Source organism: Podarcis liolepis, assembly GCF_965112155.1.
Source record: "Podarcis liolepis genome assembly, chromosome: 1".
Lineage (NCBI taxonomy): Eukaryota > Metazoa > Chordata > Lepidosauria > Squamata > Lacertidae > Podarcis > Podarcis liolepis.
The window spans coordinates 50,213,806-50,237,697 of NC_139554.1; the positions used below are offsets into that span (position 1 = coordinate 50,213,806).

General features: G+C 42.4%; 1 protein-coding gene across 15 annotated transcripts in view; it reads left to right on the forward strand.

Annotated features, from left to right (window-relative positions):
- Positions 1-6,247: 6,247 nt before the first annotated feature.
- Positions 6,248-23,892, forward strand: part of PACSIN3 (protein kinase C and casein kinase substrate in neurons 3) — a 30,087-nt gene continuing 12,442 nt past the window's right edge. For 2 of the 15 annotated variants that reach the window (XM_083460844.1, XM_083460834.1), the window contains exon 1: positions 7,939-8,037. The gene's annotated coding sequence lies outside the window, so the exon portion shown is untranslated. The other 13 variants (XM_083460829.1, XM_083460835.1, XM_083460842.1 and 10 more) reach the window with 12 other exon arrangements.

Below are 23,892 nucleotides of genomic sequence, written 5' to 3' on the forward strand. Positions count from 1 at the left end.
ATCCTGGGGCGGGGAGGGGAAATAAGTTATCTGAGCGTGTGCAGAGTGCCACGGCCATAACCACTGGCAGCTCAAGTGCATAAACAGGTTCGGCCTGCACCATACTCGAACCCCGGAATCAGTTAGCATAGGAGCCAACTCCTAGGGGCCAAGGGGGTCTTCGCCCCCTCCGCCCCAAAACTGATGGGCATTGCCATTCAAATTGAGTGCACTGTGTCATGTGATTGATTATGCGGGTGGGGCTTACCTAGGTTCACCCCCCCCCCCCAATATTTTATTCAAGTTGGCACCCCTGGCACTTGGAAACTTGTGGGAAGGTGGAGGTTGGGAGATAAATCCCTAAAAAGGAAAGAAATCCATGAATATAGTATGCTACATTTGTGACATTGTTTATTCCAGCTCCTGCTGGACGACACTCGTGGACATGGTGCAGTAGTGTATAAAAAGCTGGAAATCATGGAAAGTTCAAAGCCAGCATGGATTCATATATGAATGTTTCCTCATTTAAGAAACCCCATGCATGGGGGGTGGGGGGAGGCATGTTAGAAAGGTGTGACAAGAATGGTATCTCAAATACAGCAGTTGCTAGTTGTTGTTTTTGCAATGTTTTAAATAGCTATTTTTAACTTTTTACTGGTAATTCCATTGTTTTATTCTTTTGATAAACAATTTTGAAGGTGTATTTTTTTTCTTACAATCAAGGTATATTTTTTTTATTAAATAAATAACATTACAGATTTTAGGCAGGAACCACTCGAACGTGATTCCTCATCCTACAGTCTGAAGCTATATGGTCAAGTTAAGAATTGCATCAAATGTTTCTGATTATGTAGCTCAGTACTCTGATTCTCATGTAGATGGAAGCTTTCTATGCTTCTCTTAGGTGGCTGTTGTACTGTGAGATTGTGTTGCTGGCAACCCCTTCCTATACTTCAGGTTATTGACCACTAACTAAATCATGTGCCCTCCTTGCACATTAGGCAGGGATATCAGCCTGAAACTGTCTTTCTGGCCTGCATACATTCACCAAACCATCTGTACACTCCCTGCATATGTATACAAACTTTTTATGTGTGGCCAGGGATCCTAGGCACACATAGGTAGCTCATCAAAATTAAGTTTCATTTCATTCTGTACCTTAAAACATGCGGAAGTCACCTAGGATTATTTTTTTACATGTATAATAATTTTAAATTAGCAGCAATCTTTCATGCCCTGTGTCAATGTCAAAAGGAAAAGGACTTCCAGCACAGATTCATTATTAGGAAAGCAAAATGATGGACAAATGGCAATACTCTGCCAGGAAGGAAAGAGCAATCAAGAGCTGCCAAATGAGAGAGGGAAAGAACAATCAAATGCAAATTGCATCAGGCATGTTTTAATCTATTATTGATGCTGCAATTGATTAAAAAGCCAAATTAATCAATTCATTATTTCAGCTCTAATTGTATCCACAGTCAAACCTCATTTGAGTAAATTAAAAGGCACATATTGGATGCAGTTTACAAGCTACTTTTTCTGGAATAGTCTATGCTGCTGTTCTGGATTATTCATTGCTCTCATTGTCTTCTTTTCAGAGACCTATGGATTCCCATCCATTGTCAATGGTTATTCAGTAAGTGCAAATTGTCAAAAAAAATATAGATGTTTCCTTTTACATCCTATTCATAAACCCTGAGACATCAGTTACTTCACCGGCTTGAGAAGGATATATAAATCAACAGCTAAAGGGAATACTTTGCCATGGACTAATTGGGATTTTTGTCATACTAATTTGCATTTGCTTCATATTTGAAAGCATAAAACATACTGTATGTTCCTTCAAACTTAAGCTGATGCACACTTACCCAGAAGTCTCATTGTTTTATTTTCTTTAGACAACAGTATTTTTTCATACTTTCTAATATTTGTATTGTTCCTTTTTATTTTATATTAAAAAATACAATAAAGATCATATTGAAAAAGAAGTCTCACTTTGTTCAATGAGACTTACTTCCAAGTAAATGCGCACAGAACTGCAGCCTTATAATTATGTTAAAAATAATGCCACAAGTGGATGTAGCATTAGAACAGGGGTCTGGATGTGGCCAGCAGGCCATCTCCCCTTGCCCCTCCCCCATGGGCCAAGTTTGACAGGTGGATCCAGCCGTCTAACAATCACTAGATGTCACTTTGCCTGTGAAGTGTGCACAACATTTGTCTGTTGCCAACCACCAGCTGGTGGGTGAGAGTGGGGAAGCCCTGTGCACAGGTCTATTTCATTCATTCATCCATCCATTTATTTATTTTAATAATTGACATACCACTTAACTGCAATAGCCTCTAAGCAGTTTACAGAAATAAAAGAGAAGCAATACAAATAATCTGAAACTATAATAAATTTAAAATGTATGCTGGGATAAAAAAAAGTCTGGAGTAGGCACCAGAGGTTCAGCAGGGAGGGGGCCTGTGTGATATTCAGTGCTGTGCTAGGAAGGGATTTCCCCTGTGCCAACAATTAGTTGATCATCGGTGTCCTGCAACACACCTTAGTTGGATCAGGGCCACTGCCTCCCTTGTTCCATGAATCCCAACGGCTGCCACCCTTCCTTGTAATTCAACACAACCATTGCCTCGGATTTGCATACCAGAAGACCAGGAACTAACCTTTCTGAGTAAGCACACTTGGCACATCTCTGCTAACTCCCAAAGTGGTTGTGGGTTTGGTTTTTTTTAAGATGGATTTTAATATAGACAATTGTCTGTAGACAGAATATTACAGCTGAGCAGCTGTACTGAAGGGGGAAGGATCTTGCCCTGAGCAGTACTTTGATGGGAAACCACCTGGGAATCCTGTGTAAGCCACTCTGAGATGCTTGGAGGAAAAGCGGAGTATAATAAAGTGGAAACATATAATGAAAGACCTGGTGCACTGAACCTGGGTGGCCCTGTTTTTATCGGTTTTGAAGCAAATGGATGCCACCCACAGAGAAGATAGTGGATCCTACATCCAAAGCAAACTCGCCCAGCTATGCGGAAGTATAACAGTGTGTAAATAAATAAATAACCAAGCAGGCTGATAAGGACCTGTGCTAATCTGTTCCTAGGCCTTACAAAATACTGAGAACAACTGTTGAGGGTGTCAGTTTGGTACGGGGGAGAAGGGAAATTGACCAAGAAGACTTATTTGGCCTGAGATCTTCTATACATTGTTGGAACTCCTATCAGTCCCAGGTAGCATGACCAATTGTTAGGGATTATTATTAAGTTGGGAGTCCAGCATCTGTAGAGCTGCATGTTCCCTGGTCCTGATGCACAGTATCCTGGAGAGAGGAATTAGGAAGCTGAGGCTGTGTTCCATGGAGTTCAAAGCTGCCCACCCACATTCTGTATGGGAAGTTTCAGGAAGGAAGAAATATTTTCTTTTCACACTCTTTGGAAGCTTTACCTTTATGTATCAATAATGTGTTTAGGTTCAGAGCTGGATGTCAGTGCTGAACCTGAGACCTCTGAGCATTATAAATAGCATGGGAAAAGGTTTCAGGCAGGCAGGTGGGGGGGGGGGGAATAGCGTCTTAAGACTTTTCTCTTTTTTTCTCTGTCCCTTCCTGCAAGCTCTGAACAGCATTACACGTCTTCTCTTCCAGCAGTGGCTGGAAGGACGGAAGCATTCCTGTCAGTCTGCAGATACAAGGCAACATTTTGTTGTACAGGGTGAGTCCTTTAAAAGAGGCCCCGTGGATACAGAGCACACATGTTCCATGGGGCCTCTTTTAAAAGACTCACCTTGTATGTTCCATTTCAAGTGTCCTTGTTTCAACTTCAGGATTCAGTGTAAATATTTATGAAAGATGAAAAATTGAACTGACTCATTAAATATTAAGAGAGTTATGTGTTTAGAAAAGAACAAAAACAACAACAACAACACCCAGATACCTGGCCATGTTACCTGTCTTTTGTGGAAAAACCAGTGAAATGTCTTCTGGCACCTTAAAGACAAACACATTTCTTATGACGTAAGCCTTTGTGCACTACAGTCCATTTTCATCATATGCATGAAGTTTTATTCTGAGTTGTAAGTATATATACACTCTTTTGGGGGGGAGGGTATTGTAAAAAGTGAGGTCAGAGGGAAATGAAATGCAGAAAAGTACAGACATTGAAAATTACATACTTAACAGCAATAATTCACAAAACAATTCTTGATGGCACAGACATCCTAGCATTGGCAAGCCAATTAATACATATAATGTGCTAAAAATCCTTTGGCTTGGTTCAATCCACAAGTGATAGCATTGAAATTCTTGATCTATTGTAATTCAGCAAGTCTCCCTTTGAACTTCATTTGTTCCATGGCTACATAGAGACTGGCCTGTTTGTCCTATGTTGAATGCCCAAGGACATCACTGGCTGGTGATGCAGTAAATCACATTGGAAGATGAGCATGTGAATGAACCCTGCATGTTGTGGGTGGCATTATTAGGTCCTGTAATAGTGTTGTCAAAGTAATTATAAGGACAAAGTTTGCATATAAGTCTGTCACAGCAGAATCTCTTTCCAAGGAAATGAAGGTAAAAAATCCACTACTGTCAGCATACTGCATGGACTATTGTGAGAGATCAACAGAATTTAGTTTTAGGGGGTTTAAAAGACAAAGGATTTTTATCAATTTCCATCATCCCTGGCCATGCTTGCTAGGGCCGATGAGAGTTCTAGTTCGGAAAGAGCTGGAGGGTCAAAGGTTACCACTCCTGCTCCAGAGCAAGGCTGAAATTAATGTTTTTAAATATGTAGTTTACTCAAGAGTATGGACTACAAGTCTGAGACCTAATCTTGATCAGATTCCAGTTGTACCTCGGAAGTCGAAAAGAATCTGCTCCCAAAGTCCGTTCAACTTCTGAAACATTCGACTTCCAAAGCGCGGCTTCCGAATGGTTGCAGGAACCTCCTGCAACCAATTGGAAGTTGCAGAAACCCTGTTGGATGTTCAGCTTCTGAAAGAACATTAGAAAACCGGAACACTCACTTCTGGTTTTCGATTGTTCGGGAGTGGAGGTACGACTGTAATGAGGTATTTTAATGAGATCTAAACAGAGAGATACCTTAATGGGGGCCACTAGCCTTTGTCTGAGTCAGTTATCTGGAGTCTGAGTTATTATTTGTTGTTTTTCTGGAAGAGATGGAGCAACATAAACTAAGTGTGGTGACTTTAAAGGCTGCTGCACAAGTTACATTTTAGGTGACAGTGATATGCATTTAGGATTACATCCTACTGAGTTCAATAGAATTTGTTTCAGAGTAATCATGTTTAGGACTGGGCTATATGACTGAAGTTGTATTTTTCCATTCTGAAAACTTAGCATCTATGTTCCAAAATGTGTAATACCTATAACATACTGCAGGGAAGTTCCAGTTGCCATCAATGTTCAGCGGCTTGTTTTCCTGATGCAATGTGTGTGCAAAGTCTTTTCGCTTATCACCATGTAACCAACCAATGGTTCTCACCCATATGTGATTAGGAAAAAATTGTCCAGGGTGTAAGCTCCAGATAGAAATTAGTTCTGGCAAGTTTTATTTTAGAAACTGAGACTCTATGTGGGCAGTAGCCTTCTTCCACCTAACAAAACAATAGTAATAAATCCAAACCTATACCCTCTGCAATAACGGAAGTTCTAGATTGTTAGGGCTAGCATAAACAGAAAGTAGACTGGAAAAGGAAAATGTTCCCATGCACGTAATGCAAAACCTTGTCTCAAATGTTGAGTCATAGCTAAACTGGTTTAAGGGAGGTGGAGAACGCAGCTCCACTTTTCAAGGATCCCAAAGGGCTGTAAAAGGTAGGAACTGAAAACTGGAGGTGGAGTGTTAAAATGAGAGAAGAGGAAGAGAAAAAGGGTTGTTTAAAAACAAAACAAAAAACCCGGAACCAAATTAGGGGATGAGGGAAAGGAGAAACTTGGCAATAAGAACATGTCTTTTACTGCATCAATAAGCAGTGCTTTTTTCCTGGGGGGTATGCAGGGGTACACATGCCCCTAAATATTTTGTGAATCTAGTTTTGGCCTCATTGAGGTGCAGTATTTCAATATGAGTAAGAAAATAAGAGTACCCCTAAACATTTTTTTTTAAAAAAAGCACTGTCAATAAGGCATCTTTTTAAGCATAGGAAGACACCATGGCCTTCAGAAAGGGTGAGTGGGGAAGGGCTGTAGCTCAGTAATAAGAGCACATGCAAAAGATGAAGGCGAGGGAAGATCCCAGCTGGAAACCCCAGAGAGCTGCTGCCAGTCTGTGTAAACAGCACTGGGGTAGAAAGGCTAATGGCCTGGGTTGGTACAAGGCAGCTTCCTATTTAAGACTTCTGGTTTCTCTTCAGACAAACATCTCAGTGCTCTGTTCCTGGAAGCCAACAAACTGGCTGTTTGTGCCCAAGGGAGAAGTGGGGCAGCAGAAAAGGTGAGTCGGCTGTTCCAAGAGCGCAGCGCCAGCAGCCTCGTGAAGGAGTTTCCTCACGGCAGTGCCGAGCCCAGCAAACCACTAAAAAGCAATCTGGGAAGGAGGACGCCCGGGTGAATCACTGCTTTCTCCTCTTTTGGCAGGGAAAGAGCCCCACAGCCCTTCGACAGGCTTTGCGAGTGCGACTGTCTGTTCCCTTTTTGCTCCATGGCAGAAAACCCTCCGCCTCGATATCCCCGGAGCCTCCTCGGTGCCTGCTTGTTGCTTCAGCCTGAGCTGTGCTCAGCGGCTTAAAAGGAAAGAGCAGCGACAGGGCCTGCACACCGCACCGGTTGGAATCCCTGCTCGTGTGAGGGCTGCGCCAGAGTCACGCACTCTCCACATGTGCAGAGGCGCTCCCACTATCCCTCGCCTGTCCCGACTGAAACCCGGCTCCTTCGGAAACTGAGCCCCGGCTGCGGTTATGCGAATATCACCACCCCATTCCCCCACGCCGCCGCTTTAAATGCGGCCAGCTCAGCCTCTCCTGTTGCTGCTGGGCAGGGCCTCCCTTCATCCCCACGACGACAGCGGGATAATTGGATCAGAAGCTCCCTCCCTCTCGGCCCGAGGCAGGAGGGTGGAGGGAGCCTTCTTTTTCTTGCCCAGCGAGCTCGCGCTCCTCGCTCGCCCGCCCGCAGCCCAGGCCTCTTTGCGCGGGAGTCGCGCAGCGCTCCCCTTCGGAGGTCTCCGGGGGGCTGCCTGGGTCCGCCTACCGCCCGGGAGGCGGGCCGGCCTCCCCCTCCCCAAACGCTTCGCTGTCCGCCCGGCCGCTTGAAATAGGGGGAGGGGCGACGGAGCGAACGAGAGCGAGAGTTTGCGCCGCGGGAGAGGAGCGAGAGGCGGATTGATCCAGGCAGGGTGGGCTTGGCGAGGAACGTGCCCAGCCTTTCCCCCCTCGGACGCTTCGCTAGTTGATCCCGGCGAGCCTCAGGACTCCTCTCCGAGCGTGAGTCTCCGGAGCAGCAACTTGGAGAGGTAAGTCTCCTAGTAACCTCCTCTCCCTGTGGGCTCTGCTCGGGGGCTGGACTACTCGCAGCGTCTCCAACAAGAGCCCATTCTTCTAGCAGGGAAAAGAAAGGGAGATTCTTTTTGGGTCCCCCCCCCCGTTTTGGGAGGGTGGGACCGAGGAGGTAAGTTCCTTTCTTGGAGCTGTTCCCGAGCAAGGAGCCACAGGATCCCTGTTCCCTTTTTTGCTGCGCTCGACCTCCTGCTCTGCGTCGTGGAAAAGGCGCTCCGAGCCCTTTCGCCTCGCCAGACAGAGAGCGATTGTCCTCCTCGAGGCAGCAGCTGCGGCAGCTTCGAGAAGGTAACGCAGCAGCGACTCTCGAGGGAGGGGGGGGGGAAGGATAACTGAGTCGTCTTTATTTTCCTCTCCGGACGGCTGGCGGGCGCCCGGGGCTGCTCTCGCCCTCTTTCCACCGTCGTCGTCCTCGCTCCCCTCCTCCTCCTCTCCCCTAGTCAGGGCTGCTGCGCGTGCGGAGGCGGCGGGGCGCGAGCGCGCTCCGGGTCTCCCACGTTGCTCTCTGCGGACATTCTTTCCGCTGGATTGCGCGGGGGCAGGTAGGTCGTAGCCTCTGTCCGGGGCAAAACTGCCGCCGCCGCACCCACTTCCAAGATCTCTCCGATGAAGGAGAGTGGGAATGGGGGGCGGGGAGACATGGGTTTCTTATAACGGGTGGGAGGGACAGACGCGCTCGCCAACTTCTTCAGTTTTAAACATTAGGAACTAAGGATTTGGCAGCGTTCTGAACAGGTTTGTTTCATACTTGTGGTCCTCTCCCTCCTCCCCACCCCCTTTCCTGTCATCGCCAAGGCCGATAACTTTCGGGTGGGAACCCCTCTGCTAGCGAGCACCCTCGTCTGATTGGTGCGGAACTGGGCTCGGGCGCGGGAGATAAGATGACAGAACTCCTTTGTGAAGGAGGATCTGGTGCGAGCTGCTTCCCACAATGAAACTGGAAGCCACAGGCCTTGCAGGGGAGTTTAGCAAGAGGGGCTGCCAAAGAGAGTAAAAGCCACTAGGATCCTTCCCTCCACACTTATCATTCCCCCCTCCGCCATCTACAACTTGATGTTTGAAGGGCTGGGTAAAAACGCTTCTGCTTAGCCACCAAAATGAAATTTCCTCCTGCAGGAGATGACTGAATATTACAGTTCTGGGCCGATCGGAATTGATTTGTTTAAAAAGTGGGGTGCCAAATAAGAGTATACTACACAATTGGTGATATCAAACTAAGTCATACTCTGAGTAGAGCCATTTATATTATATTATTGGCTAGCTTATACTGTAGTCTAAAATTTAGTTGTTTGTAATATATAGATAGGATTTTTAAACTAATTTAGTATTTAAAGCTTTGGGAATTCGGACTGGAAAGAAGGGGTGGGACAGTTTCAAGCTGTATAGCTTGTACACTACAGAATTAAAATGGAAGTAGCAAACCTTGCCAGCAGAAGGTGAGATGCAAACAGCTGCAGTATTACTGCAGTTTTGTGCTGGGAGGAAAAAGTGGAAGGGAAGGTCCCCTTGTAGATGCTGAGGATATTATCTCTGTACGGTTGAGTGGCATTTTGTTGACGACTGAGGTATGGACATGCAGACACCAGGGGTTGCTCTCTGAACCTGTGTGATCTTGTTACCTGGCTCCACAGATATTTTTATTTTTATTTTGGGTATTATTTTGTCCATGAAGGAAAGAAGCTAATATGCTGTGCTGATATTCTTGTACAGGGAACTTAATACTGGATTTCTGTTGTAGCAAGAGAGAAAAGACCATCTGTGGTTTGTCCTTTCTTGGTCATGGAAGAGGTCAGAAGCTCCTCAAAGGAAATGTCAGAGGAGCTTTGCAAGCTGTACAAACTGTGAACCAGTATAACAGCTTTCTGTGCCAGCTAAATTTTCCCTACTTGTTGCACTTAACACAATCTATTTATTTGAAGGGCTGGTCAAAAGGAGGAGGGAGATAGCCACATGCAGCTTCAAATGTGCCCTTCTGGATTTCTCATACAGCAGATGGCTTCCAAAAATCACAAATACCAGGGACAGTAAAGTCAGCCATGAACCTATTTGCATGGAAATGTGTGAGGTTTTTACCGATGGTTATTAATATAATTCTCAAATGCCTCCGATAGTATTAAAGAGTTAAAACCTTGCTTTAAAAGGCGTATGTTCATTCCACTAAACTTTACCTTGAATAACATTAAGAGGATTTGCAATTATGAAGCAGAGCGTTAAACAAATGCTGGATAGAACTGCTTCTAGGTGTGAGCCGATTGCTAGGTGGAGCAAGAATGGAATTTCTGCTACTGCATTACAGAGTTAGATGCATTGTGGCTCAGGGGAGGTTTGTTTTGCCCCTGGGTCTTCTGACAGTTCTGGCTGTTGAAGAAACTTAAGGGCTGCTTAAGTTGTCACACATAGTCACCAGGTAGGAAGTTGAAATGTGTGAAATGTACCATAATTGTCAGTCTGCCATCAGTTTTGGCTATTTTATTTTTTGAAATAGTCTTCTTCATACAAAATAATCCCTTCAGCATGCCAAACACATGAGCCTTGCTTCTTCTCAAACCACTTTGATGTCTGCTAGGTGTAGGACCCCAGGTACTGTGAGGTATAAGATTGCTCCTCTGTTTCCACCAGCCTGACTTCTACTCTCTGCAGAACCATGTTGCTGCTTGCCCTAAACCCGGTGTATGGGGGAAACTAGAATAGGCGCAAAAACTTTGTGGATTGTAAGACGCTGCAAAGTTAACTAGTAGTTTGTCTCTGTTCCTTACACCTTAACTGCAATACTTGTTCGATATAAATTGATGTAATAAACTCATCCTGGAAACAACTGGAATAAGGGAAAATGTGACAACTATACTAGGCTATTTCCAGAGGTACAAGGTAGCTTTTGGCATGATAAACTGTGGTACTCAGTTCTAGGTCAGTCTTTGGTGCTTCTTTGCACTGTTAGCATATGTAATCAAGTAACTGATATCTTAAAACTTTGCCTGTTTGGGGCCTCGTGCTCAAACAGACGCCAACCACTGGTTTTATCACTTAGCATCACCCCAGCAGATCTGTAAATCTTTAAAGCAGGCTGAATACACCATCCTAAAGCAGATCTCTCCTCTTGCCCTCCTGTCAGGGGACCTAACATTTTAGGCCCATTTACCAGGTTTAATTGAAATAAGGGTTGAATTCCTTTATCTTCATATGCCAGCTTGAAACATAGTTTGATTAGCTGAAGAAAAACATCCTGGCGGAGGGCACGTTTCACTGCCTTGTATAGCAAATGGGTCAGTTCCTGACCTGGGAGACCATGGAAGCCCTAGAAGCTCAAAAAGAAGTCATAACATGTATAGCGGCATTTAGGAATGGAGCATATATGTGTAGTGATGAGTTCACAAGGTTTAAGCTAAAGAGGCATTATCTTTTGCAAGTTACTATGCATGTATTTGTTTATTATTTGTGCCCTGCTCTTCACTGAATGGTCCCAGGGTGAGTTACAAAAATAACACAATTAAAACAGGGACAAATATATATTAAAACCAGAATATAAAACAACAAACTAGCCAATGACAAAGTGAACAAAACAACAGCACAGAATAGTAATGTAGGAGGAGGAAAAACACCTACCCCAAAAACACCCTATGTAAAGAGAGGTGACCCCCAACAAGGAGCTTCCTGATGCTCCAATATGCCCCTTGTGGGGGGTTGTCATCCCACAACCGGGACATCTTCTAGACCAAAGTGCCATATTGTGTATGTGTGTGCATTTCATAGCTTGTGCTGTGCACATACTTTGTGCACTGAGTATCCAAGTACGAAAGTAATCAACTGCTTGATCTGTGTGTCAATAGTGAGAAACGTACGTGTGGCCTGTACTGATTAATATATTTGAAGGAAACTGTGACTAATCTATCCTGTTGAAGTACAATATTGTAAATCTGTTCTGCTTTAGCATTGTAAACGTGTTTCCTTATGGCATTCCTCCTCTCGCTACTGAACTCCTTTCCTAAAAGACCTTTTCTCGCTGGAGAAGATAAGCTTACCTTATCCATTCCTGCTGAATGGAATGCTCTATTGCCCATTTGGAATGGTGGCTTTTGGCTTCAGTGAGTGAGGAGGGGAAATGGGCAAGGGAAGCTGCCCAGGGAAGCTGTTGGAATGCTAGTGACAGGAGGGTGGGTTCTCTGCCTTACTGCCACCCAATTATTTTATACGATTTGTGCTGTGTTTGTGATGCTCTATTGTTTTATTTTGTTAGTGCTATTTATCATTTGTAAGCCCCTTTGCAATTCATTTGAATGAAATGTGGCATAGAAAAATAATAAATGAAATCAATCAAATCCTGGCCACTACTGCCTACAAAAAAAATCCCACACATTCAGCATGGTAGGGTGATGACACTGGACTATTCTACAGGGACACATTTGGCAAGCTAGCGTAGCCCATGCTCTCTCAGCCATATTTCCACATTATTATATAGGTATAATAATGATACTCTTTTCCCACAACACATTGCAAACTTGTGGCATCACTTTTCTTTGGTATGAGGTAAGAGTTGAAAGATCATGAACTCTGTTGTTACATTTTTGTTTTTAGTAGACATATTAGTGCCTGTTCACAGCCACACAAAAATCCTGAATGATAATAATGTGGGACAGCAGTCACTTCTCTACCAGGAAAGACCAAAAAAGGAAGTTCCTTCTCCAGACTTCTCTTTGTTGAACTGAGTAGCTCTGCTTCTTTGAATATCAGTCACTGTTATTTCATTCATTGCTTGCAAACACTGAAATATGGGAGCAAACCTGACTAAACAAGTGCTTTATTTTTTAACAGGATAGCTGGGGATTATGGTCCATTTGTGGGGTGCTGCTTCGCTTGTGAATTGTACCTCAGATGCTCCAGGCTAAACATGTAGTGTTAGATGAACCAAGGCGCTAGCCTCATTCTGCAAATCTGCCTTGACTTTTTTTTCCATTAAAAAAAACTTTTGGGTGCTTTAAATAAAACTGAACTGATCGGTGCTGCCTGTCATTAAAACAACATTCTTCTAGACTTGAACTAAACATGCCCAAGGCACTAATTGCATTACTTCCAACTTCCTGATGAACTCTAGAGGTAGCCTGCCTAGTATTCTCCATGCTGAGTTTGTTCATACAACACAGAATATTCTTCCTGCATAACAAAAACATTTCTGCATTTAGACAGAGATGGATGTTGGAAGGCAAGAAAACTCAAGCTCTTTCTGACCAGGATCTGGCATTAATATGTTAGCAACATAATATGATAGTACAGTATTAGTATATGTCTTCTGTTGAGATGGATATGTATCAGTTGGGTAAAAGCTGAAATACAAAGTCAGCTATTGGGAACCATACAGAACAGCAAAGATGTCTTAGGGCAGCAGCTACTACTTTGTTTACAAAGCTTTATAGAGGCTTCAGTAAAATCCACCTTAAAGGTGAAGGCCTTGCTATAACTATATGGGAAAGCTAAAAACAGTGGTCTGTCCTATGGAACTCAGTTGAATTGCTCATACTGATGTTCTTATTGCCTTCTGCTAACCTTTAATGTTTGAAAATCCGTAACAATTTTCTGTAGGTATATTTACAATGGTATAAATAACTAGACATAGTAGCTGCTTCATTCAAGAGCAAAATGTTGAGTTGAATGAGGTGACTAGTGAAGCTATACAGGATTTTCATTCTTCTGTTTGATTCTTAAACTGCATTCTCAGTTATACGTTGTATGGGTTGAGCTTCGTAGATTATCACTTAAAAAACCTATTCTGTTTTCCAAAGAAAGGTATTATTGAGATGCTGTATTGCGGGATTCCAGATCCTGAGACTGGATATTCTGTGAAATACTTTTAATTTCTTTTTGGGGGGACAGAAAATAAAGAATTTCAAATTTAGACTGAACTGGAACAGATATGCTTGTTGCTTATACGGTTGAGAAGTTTGCTTCTCAATTGGCTGTGCTTCCTTTAAAACCAAGATGAGCACTCTGTGGTCCTCCTGATGATATTGGACTCCATCCCCCAACATGCCTGACCATGGGCCATGCTGGCTGGTGGGAGCTGTGGGCCACAGGTTCCCCATCGCTGCTGTAAAACAAGGATGGCCAGCTGGTGACCTGTGAGTGACCTCCAGTCCTGAAATTAACTTTTTTTCAGGCCCCTATTAAATTTCAATCATGATAATAGTAACATATTTTCTAAAGTTTTCCTTTTGAAAAGGAAACAGTTTTCAAAAGTTGCAAGATGTCATACTGCTATAAATACAAAAGCTAAAGAGAGATGCAGTTCTCTGCCATGTGCGCTATGACTTTGGAGCCCTTACTGTTAGATGATGCCAACTATGTTGCAGGACCTGAATGCAGTGGTACCTCTGGATGCGAACAGGATCCGTTCCGGAGCCCTGTTCGCATCCAGGAGCGAATGCAACCTGCGCCTGCGCGGGTCGCGACTTGCTGCTTCTGTGCATGCGCGTGATGTCATTTTGACCATCTGCGCATTCGCGAGCTGCGAAACCTGGAAGTAACACGCTCCGTTACTTCCGGGTCGCCGCAGCGCGCAACCCGAAAATACTTATCCCGAAGCTGCTTCAACCCGAGGTATGACTGTACTGATAAAATGTTCAGACTAGTGGAATTTTTCAAACAGGACAGGAAAATCGGTTTCCAGGTGGAAAAATCAAAATTAGAAACTGAACTGTTAGAACCCAACACTAAGAATTTATCTAGAATGTATAACTTGTTGCTGAAATGGAATACACAGGATGAAACAGTTAAATCGGCTATGATTAAGTGGGCACAGGATGTTGGACATAACATTATGTCAGCTGACTGGGAATGGTTATGGAACACCGGCATTAAGTTTACGGCATGTAATGCCTTAAAGGAAAACATTATGAAAATGGTTTATAGGTGGTACATGACCCCAGTCAAGCTGGCAAAAATCTATCATTTGCCCGATAACAAATGTTGGAAGTGTAAAGAGTCTGAAGGTATCTTCTACCACCTTTGGTGGACATGCCCGAAGATTAAGGCCTTCTGGGAAATGATCTATAATGAAATGAAAAAGGTACTCAAATGTACCTTTTCTAAAAAACCAGAGGCCTTTCTCTTGGGCATTGTCGGCCAATTGGTGACAAAGAAGGATAGAACTTTTTTCATGTACGCTACAACAGCAGCAAGAATACTCATTGCAAAGTATTGGAAGACACAAGATTTACCCACTCTGGAAGAATGGCAGATGAAAGTGATGGACTATATGACATTGGCCGAGATGACAGGCAGAATCCGTGACCAACGAAAAGAGACGGTGGAAGAAGAATGGAGAAAATTTAAAAGTTATCTTAAGGACTACTATAAACTTAATGAATGCTAAAATGTTGTGGTTTTCAGAAACAAAGGGGTACAGGGATATAAGGTTAGAATTTAAAAGAGGACTAAGATGACAGAGATTGGAAAGTAACAATTGGGAGTTGCTAGTTGAATTATGGACATTGGGATGCAGGGAGGGGGGGTATGGGGAAGTCCAAGAAAAGAGGTTTATGAAAATATGTTTGAAACTATACGTGTATGTTTGTCATTTTTAGTGTTTGTTTTTCTTAAAAATTTTGTAAAACCAATAAAAATCTTATAAAGAAAAAAAAAAAAGATAAAATGTTCAGACTAACCGGCCAAATAAATTTCGGGCCCCAGCCCACCATCTGGAGAGTATAGTGACTCCTGAGACTATAGAAGTTGGCCTTCCCTTCTCTAACCTTTACACTGACATTACATGGGTATGGATTGCTATATGTGGTGTAAAGAAGGGAGAGGTCAGAATACTGGCAAGCTCCCCACATCTCTCTCTAGTCATCTGTGTCAGCACTTGCCTCGCATAATCCACAGTCTTCAAAAGAGGTAGCTGAACACAGTATTGACCACACAATGCCTCCTACACAGTAGTTTCTAGTCAATTACAGGGCCAGTTTCTGCTTGCTAGTACTGAGCTGTCATATCAGTGGACTAGCATAGGGTAGGTTTAAATCACTGACATCAGAACTATGCTACAAAATATATGGGATTGAGTTAAAAAGTGTTTTTCTTTTTATTTACAATGTTGTAGTGTTCACTGTTGCTTCTGTAACGTGCCTTGATGATGCAAATGAACTGCTCTGATCGGTTGGTAACCTTTTACGTAACTAACTTTATCACAAGTTAAGACAAGTTCTGTCTGAAGAAGGTATGAAAAAGCCATTCTGGGAATAGGCTTGGTAAATATCTTAAGGTCACACAAAAATGAGAATGTAAGAAAGGTTGTCTTATCATCTATCTATCTATATCTATCTTCTGTTTTCAGATGCCCTCTAGCAGATAATAAGCCTAGGGCAGGGGTCAGCAAACTTTTTCAGCAGGGGGCTGGTCCACTGTCCCTCAGACCTTGTGGGGGGCTGGACTATATTTTGGAGGGGGAAAAATGAACGAATTTCTATGCCCCACAAATAACCCAGAGATGCATTTTAAATAAAAGCACACAGTCTACTCATGTAAAAACACGCTGATCCGCGGGCCAGATTTAGAAGGCGATTGGGCCGGATCCGGCCCCTGGGCCTTAGTTTGCCTACCCATGGCCTAGGGTTAAACTCCTTAACTGATTTGTTGTGTATCACCTAGGGCTGTAGAAATTGATGGGATTTGCTACTTTTCAGGCCACTTAGTGTTTGTCCCATCCAGCAGTTTACCTTGGTAATCCTCAAAATAAACCTGGCAGGCCAGTATTACTCTGCTCCCATATTAGAAACGGGTGAGAAAGATGAAGCTGAGAGAGAAGCTCTTACTAAGGCCAAGCAGTGAATTAATAGTGGGGCTGAGCATTGGACTAGAGATCAAGCTCATTGCGTATGCTCTTAACCTTGCACAGTGTAAAAGTGTGTGCCTCGGCATGTCTGATACTGGTTCTAAGGCATGTCTGCACACTCATTGGTTCTCTGGTTTCAGAGCATCTCTTCCTTAGTTCCTGATGTGTTTGGATTTTCCCTAAGCTTGACTTGAATAATCAATCATATGGTTAATGTTAGATTTTTAAGAAGGTCCACTGTCATAACAAGTCACTTATATAGCTGTTTATAGCAGAAGAGCCTGACATATCAGACCCCCAATATTGTATATCTGAAGTCCATAGTGGAAAATGTTTTGTTTAATCACAAGTGTTTATAGCCCAATGGTAGCTGCTTTTTCTTTAACCATTGCATCAAACAGCCTTTTGCCAATGCCCACTCCTTCCTCTCTCCACTCCCCGGTAAGATTGAATGAAAACCGAGGGACATAAAGATGGTGTTTCGAAGTGGTTTCGTCAGCTTTGATGTGCATTGTAGCCACCATGACCTATTTCAAAATTAAACATTGATTGATCCTGGTTTAAACAGGTTTTGCTTCAGGTTTAAGTGTACTTGTTTGGCTACAATTGGAATCCTACAAAAAATAAAAGTTTTATTGGTGAATCTTAACAGTTGAATTACCAGCTCTAGAGGAATGCATAGTATGCAGTTTGTCTAGTCTCCTCTCATCCTGATCAACTTTTTAAAGTGGTTAACTCTCAAGTGGACTTTGCTCAAAGTCTAAACTAATTTCTTCTATGATGCTCCTGCCCATTTTGTTGCACACGCTTCTTGTGAGCTTGTCTTTTTACTGCCTGTGCTTGGGAGTAGGGACTGCGAAACAACAGTGCAACCCAACATTGGCATTGTTGAGCTTAGAGGAGGAGTTCTTTCTATGTACCTTGATAAAGAGTAGGAAGTAATCTGCAGTACAAGGTGGCATGGCAAACATCTAAGGGAAAGCATACAGCTGTGTTTTCAAGTTGTTTCTGTTTTTATCCCCAGCCTTTTCCCCTTTATCAGTGTGTGTTTTCTTCTTTGCTGCTCAGGATTTCTTCAAATGACTAGTTTTTCTAGGCTGAAGTCCTTAGCAGATGTCTACACCTGGATAAGGCAATTGCTGAAGGCTATGGGTGGTTCTACTAAATCACATGACCTGCTATGTATAACCTTATACAGAAATTGCTCTCTGTATATTTGCTGTGTGCTTTTGCCAACATCTAAATGGAGTTAGTTGTGGTGGACAACAGAGTTAGTGATCCCAAACTGGAAGCATCTTGATAAGTCTCGCCTGTGCTTATAATATGTCTGACAGAGGGCTGCGGAGATAGTATCTGAAACAGAAAACCTGGGATTAAAAGACTCTAATTTTACAGAATGCAGACTAGGGCTCTTCTTCTGGAGTGAGATCATGATTCTCCATGTAGAACTGGGCAGGGTGTGCGAGGGTGTATGGAGAGAAACAATTTGCCAGCAATACTAACTGGGTGAAGAAACATTCTGAGGAATGTGCCTATAGGGAGGTAATTACATTCTCAGAAACCAGCTATCAGTCTAAAGGGTTTGGGTTGTAAACCCAGCTAATGCTAGCAACATCCTTCCACTTGAGCCCATGAGCTCAGCGCTTTTCAGAAAGTGTCAATACAGTGATGACAATTTAATGCATATAGTGCAAACTTTGTTTTGCAGCTCTAGAATATTGTGGCAGAAGCTGCATGGCCAAGAAGAGAGTATACATCCCACACCAAGATTCTATTTTTCGTATAACACTATCTTCTGTTAAAAAATAATGTAAATATTTGTAATAAAACAAAGTAATGAGGAGGAAGCATTATTTTGCACAGTATTGTGTGCATTACGCAGGCACAATTACTACTGGAACCAAGTGGAAATCAGCAGTGGACCAGTTTTAAGAATTGCCAGCTAACTTCCTTTTTTCCAGCAGGGATGTACCACAGTTAGTTCCTCATGCCCATTGTTTTGAAAGGGACATTGGAACAGTGTCTTGTTGGGGGGAAATAACACAGTTGCATCCTGCATTCCTAAACATTAAAGCTTTGGCAATGTGGCGAGGAACATAATTGTGCTATAATGTCATCTTGTTTCTGTGAGCTGTTGTATGGCTTCAAACAGTCTTTTTTCAATATGTGAAAAAAATAAATTGGCACGTCTGGAAAAAACTGTCTAGCTTAACTTTCTCAGATGGTCACTTTTAAGTTGGTTTTGTTTTTGTTTTAAATGGGGGAAGAGTCAGGCAAGCACATCCCACATGCAGCTTGAAGTGGTCCACAACCCCTTGGTTCTGCTGATTGGCATGAGAGTGCAAATAGATAACGTTATTAGATCAGACTCTGGTTTTATGATGTGCCGAACCTTTAAAGCAGCTGTGGTTGATGGGAGCTGGAGAGCACGAAACATTTGGAAGTCAGCAAAGGCTGTTCTAAAGCAAAATTCCCCTATGAAGCATGGGCTAAGCAGATCTGGTTGGTGGCATCTCACTCTAGCCCAGGACAGATCATAAGGAAGAAAGTGGCATCATACGTGGTTAGAGGCATAGACTGCAGAGGAGTGAAAAGCTGTTACTGGCAACTTCTCATCAATCAGTAGGAAGATCCAGATATAAAACATACAGAGATTATTATTATTATTATTTATTATTCATACCCCACCCATCTGGCTGAGTTTCCCCAGCCACTCTGGGCGGCTTCCAATCGAGTGTTAAAAACAATACAGCATTAAATATTAAAAACTTCCCTAAATAGGGCTGCCATCAGATGTCTTTTAAAGATGTCCATGTTGCACAGCTGGAAAGTTAAAAGTTTTAGGACCTAATTGGGGGAAAGTACAGTGAGTTGGAAGGGCACCTCCAGAGGCTCACAGAGGCTCCGCTTTGAAAGAGAGCCCTCATTATACTTTTTAGAATGTAGCTCTAAGTACTGTACTTGGGATTTTCAGAGTAGTTACTTCCATTCCACTGGCACTAACCATCCTTCGAATGTTGTTTCTATTTGAGGACTAAATGGTACATTTTTTTTAATGTTGAGAGAGCTGATAAATCAGTTAAATCTGGTCTCCTTTCCATGCTGAGGAAAATGTCGTCATCAAGGTTGTTGTTTTCCATAATTTACCATTTATTAAGGAAAATAATAAAACACAGCAAATTCGTAACTATTTGTTATGAATCATGCCAATTTTTGTAAATCAACGCTCATAAAAACGTTCTGGTAACATGTCTGAGCACATCTAAATTCATAGGTTTTAAACTCCATTCTGTACTTTCACTTTCAATAAATTTGAATCAATATCGTAACATCTATTCTTCTTTTTTTAAAAAAAATTATTAAAGTTTTCTTGGTTTACAAAGGTATGCGCAATGTCTCTTTTTTCAAGTTACATTTTCCATAGGTCAGTTTCATCTGTTGAGACATTAGGGTTACATTAGGAAGAAGGGGGGTGGAGGGGGGAAAGGCGAGTGGGGGTGGGAGGCAGTGTTTCTATTTTTCTTAATGTATGTGTGATGGGTTTTGTGTCAGAGTCGCTTGTGCGGGTTTTCTTTACTATTCGCTTTTGTTTCTTTGCTGGTGAGAGAGGTTGGGGTTGGCCTCGGGTGTGGTTCCTTGTTTGTGATTGGCTGTGTTGAACTTTGTTTTCATGTGTGAGTGGGGTGGGTAGGTGTTTTTTTGAATCAGGTTAGCCGTATTGATTCGTATGCTGTTGATGGATTCTTGTCGTTGTCTTGTTGGGCTGTGTATGTGATAAAGAGGAGCCATACCGGGGTGAAGGTATCTTCTTCTATTTGTCCGCTTGTCAGTTTCAGGTTTTTCATGGATGGTGGGCCCTCCCGACTCAACTCTTCTATCTGCTGTTCCCAGGCATGTCTCTCCCCGTACTGCTTTTCCCCTCCCCAACCAAAGAGGCCTCTAAATTCTGCAGAATAGGCTGGTGTACAGCTGTTGGTCTCTAGGGTTCTACTTCTGGATGGCTCTGAACTTTGCCTTTCATGTTGTTTTGGATTTTCTTCTTGGAGGAAGTAATTGAGTAAACTAGTTAATAGCAGCAGAAGTGTGAACAATGAATCTCTCCATCATCAAAGCAGAGGAACTGATTACAACGAATAACAGAAAAATGGAGTTAGAGTAAATACCCCCCCCTTTCCTTTCCTTTTGCTCCATTTTATAATAGCTACACCCCTTCATATTAATGAATCCCAATAAATGTATCTTTGTCTTCACAAAGTTTTTTTTTAAAGAGTTTTGTTCTGATATAATAGCTTGGAAGTCCCCCCCCTCCAAAATACAGTGGGTACCTTGGGTTACATAACGCTTCAGGTTACAGACTCCGCTAACCCAGAAATAGTACCTCAGGTTAAGAACTTTGCTTCAAGATGAGAACAGAAATCGTGCTCCGGTGGCGCAGCGGCAGCAGGAGGCTCCATTAGCTAAAGTGGTGCTTCAGATTAAGAACAGTTTCAGGTTAAGAACGGACCTCCGGAATGAATTAAGTACTTAACCCCAGGTACCACTGTATAGGGATTATTATATCAGGCAGTGTTCACCTGGCTGGTGCTTTGAAGTGCTGGAACACATTCAGTTGTTCCCTGAGTACATCGGGCACAACTAAAGGGTAAAAATGTATGTTCTGTATGTTAATAATAATAAACAGAGTTGTCTGGTAGTCTGACTGGGAAACTTGCTTGGGTACATGCCTGAAGCAAATATTGAGTGCTACTAAACCTAGAGCAATTTCTACATTACGGAAATAGGTAAAAAAAAAAAAAAATCCTCTGCACTGAAAAGAACCACGAATCTTCACAGTGAAACAAGTCATCAAACTCTCCAAACTGTAAATAGGACTTGGTGGCCAATATATTCTCCCCCCCCCCAGTGATTCCTAGTGTAAATAAAACACATTAAATATAGTTCCACAAACTATTTTAAGTCTGTAAATATGTTAAAAATGAAATATCCATGTGCAATGGGTTGAAAATTATAAATTTTGCCCCTTGGTTTGGTGTTTTGTTTTTTGGTTAATGCACAATTTTTCTGCTCTACTTGGCTCCTCTTGTTCCTTGGCTAGGGCACAGTACACAGATTGTGTCATCATTGTTCATAAAAGCACTTGTAATCAATGAGAATGCCATGGCAAATAACAGGAATTCTAAGGGAAACATGAGGAATACATGCAGCTTTTGCTATTTATCCAGTTATGTCTTTGGTTCAGTTGTTTTAGGAAGAGGTTGAAGAATGTATGAATCATTTGCAATTTATCAACTAGAGAAAAGCCTCACTGTGTTTGTTGTGCTACAGTAGCTTTTCCCCAACCCAGTGCCCAGTAGTCAAAAAGATCTGGAAGGCACCAGATTGGGGGAGGCTGCATTATAACAAGAACGGTTTAAATATTGGGGAAACTATCAGACTCTGATGTAAGCTGCCAAATAGGAAAGCAGGACAGCCAAGCTCTTCGAGGCTTGTCTAGAAATGAATGGATCCTGTCCTTGGAGGGATGGTTTGGGAATGAACTCACTCCTCCTACAACATAGAGACGGGAGGGAGCAGATTGGTTAAATTTATTGAGCTGGAAGTGATCTGGCTTTCATAAGTAAGTTGACATTGAGGTTAGAAATGTACATGACACAAATGGCAAAATGCTTTGAAAGTACTGCAGTACTGTAATACAGCTGATTCATCTGGAGATGAGTCAGGAGAAGTGATACCATTACATATTAAAGTTAAAAATACCCCACCTTCAGCTGATGAGGGTGGTAACAAGCAAATATTTAGCTGTGAGCACATATGCTATAAAATGGTACTATTTAGGTGCTTAGAGAAAGCTGAGGATTTATTCTCTCACCTATTTCTGCATTAATGAATTAATGGTGTCTTTTCCGTTAGATGTGGCACATTTGTTCACTTTCAGAGATAATGAAAGAAAGGTGGAAGCTGGAGAGCTCTAATTTCTCAATTGAGCAACATCTATCTTGTTCCCCCCTTGGATTGAAGGCAAAATAAAATGTATGGTTGTCTGTAGAACTGCTGTGGACTGCATTCTGAATAAATTGGTATCTGTTGGCAATACGAATTACAGTATCCTGAAACTAAGAAAATTATATGCTTAATGTTAGAGAAACATCTACGAAGTCATAGCTTTGGAGACGGGCTGGCTAAGCATATAAAGTCTAGTACAGATTTTTGAGGTACAGAAATATATTGGGCCCATATTACCGACTATCAGGAGCACAGAGGAGTGTTGAGTCTTTGATCTGGCAAACTGGTCTGTTTACATTGGAGACATCCAATATGGTTCCATATGCAGTTATTAACTGCTGGGAGATTTAAGAAGCTGAGTGTCCTGAAATCCCTTAGGTTGACTCTTCTCTGCCTCGCTGTTTTGCCAAGGTTTCTGGTGTGGAAATAAATGTCATCTCCTGCTTGGAAGATGTGTCACTTGTGGGACTGGAACACTTGGCTAAATCTTCTCTGAAACTGGATCAGGCATTTGAAATAGGCATAGATTCCAAGGGAGAGGCCGGGAAATGCTCGTTCCTGGCTGCTTTCTCAACCAGGTGACTCTTCCTTAGGGAGTGCCCCCTGGACAAGGAAAAACACCCATTGCACAAGTGTGCATTCATAGGATTTACTTGCTGCTGTTCAGCACAAGAGCAACAGCTCCTTTGTTGAATACTAGCTTACCAAGCTCCTCTTCAAAAAGCATACTGTGTTTAAAAGCTTTACTGTGCCATAGCTGCAGCCCTCGAAGTGAACTTTGGGTCACTCCAAAAGTGTGAGTACTAGTGTTTCTTTGTGTGTCATCTTAAAGGCCCAATGGATTAACAGCAGGTGGCGGCAATGCAAATCTTAAAATTTAATCTAAGCGGTACAGGTATTTCCTGTTGCTTTGCTTTTTTCTTTACTGAATGATGATATGTTTCTTGCTTTTTGTTTTCTTTGTTATTGGTGTCTGATTTGTTTTGCGTGCAATGTACCTTTGTTGGTTTGATTATATTATATTAAGTCTCAATAATACGTTGTAAAATCTAAACTAAGATTATTTATAATTGAAGTTGATACAGAACAGTCTCTGCTCCTCACCACAAAGTTTGTCATTAGCTCTTGGTGGCTATTGCTCAGTCACTTGTGCTCACATCCTGGCTAGTATTGTAAGCAGGTCTTCTTGGGACACAAGGTGGCAGGGAAGATAGAGAACACAGCGAGGACCTGGAAAGGTTTCTTGTTTTGGAATCCACTTTCTCAGAGGTCTACTGAAAGCTGGCTTTATTCTTGTTTATTTGCAGAATAATTAATATTAATAGAATACTAATGACTGTGGGTAATGTGGTTTCAATGGAGTGAATGAGAAAATATTCCTGAAGTATGAAAAGAAAGTACCGTATTTTTCGCTCTATAACACGCACCCGACCATAGCACACACGTAGTTTTTAGAGGAGGAAAATCCGTAGGCATGCCACCCGTAGGCATTTCCTCCATAACACGCACAGACATTCCCCCTTACTTTCTAGGAGGAAAAAAGTGAGTGTTATGGTGCAAAAAATACGGTAAG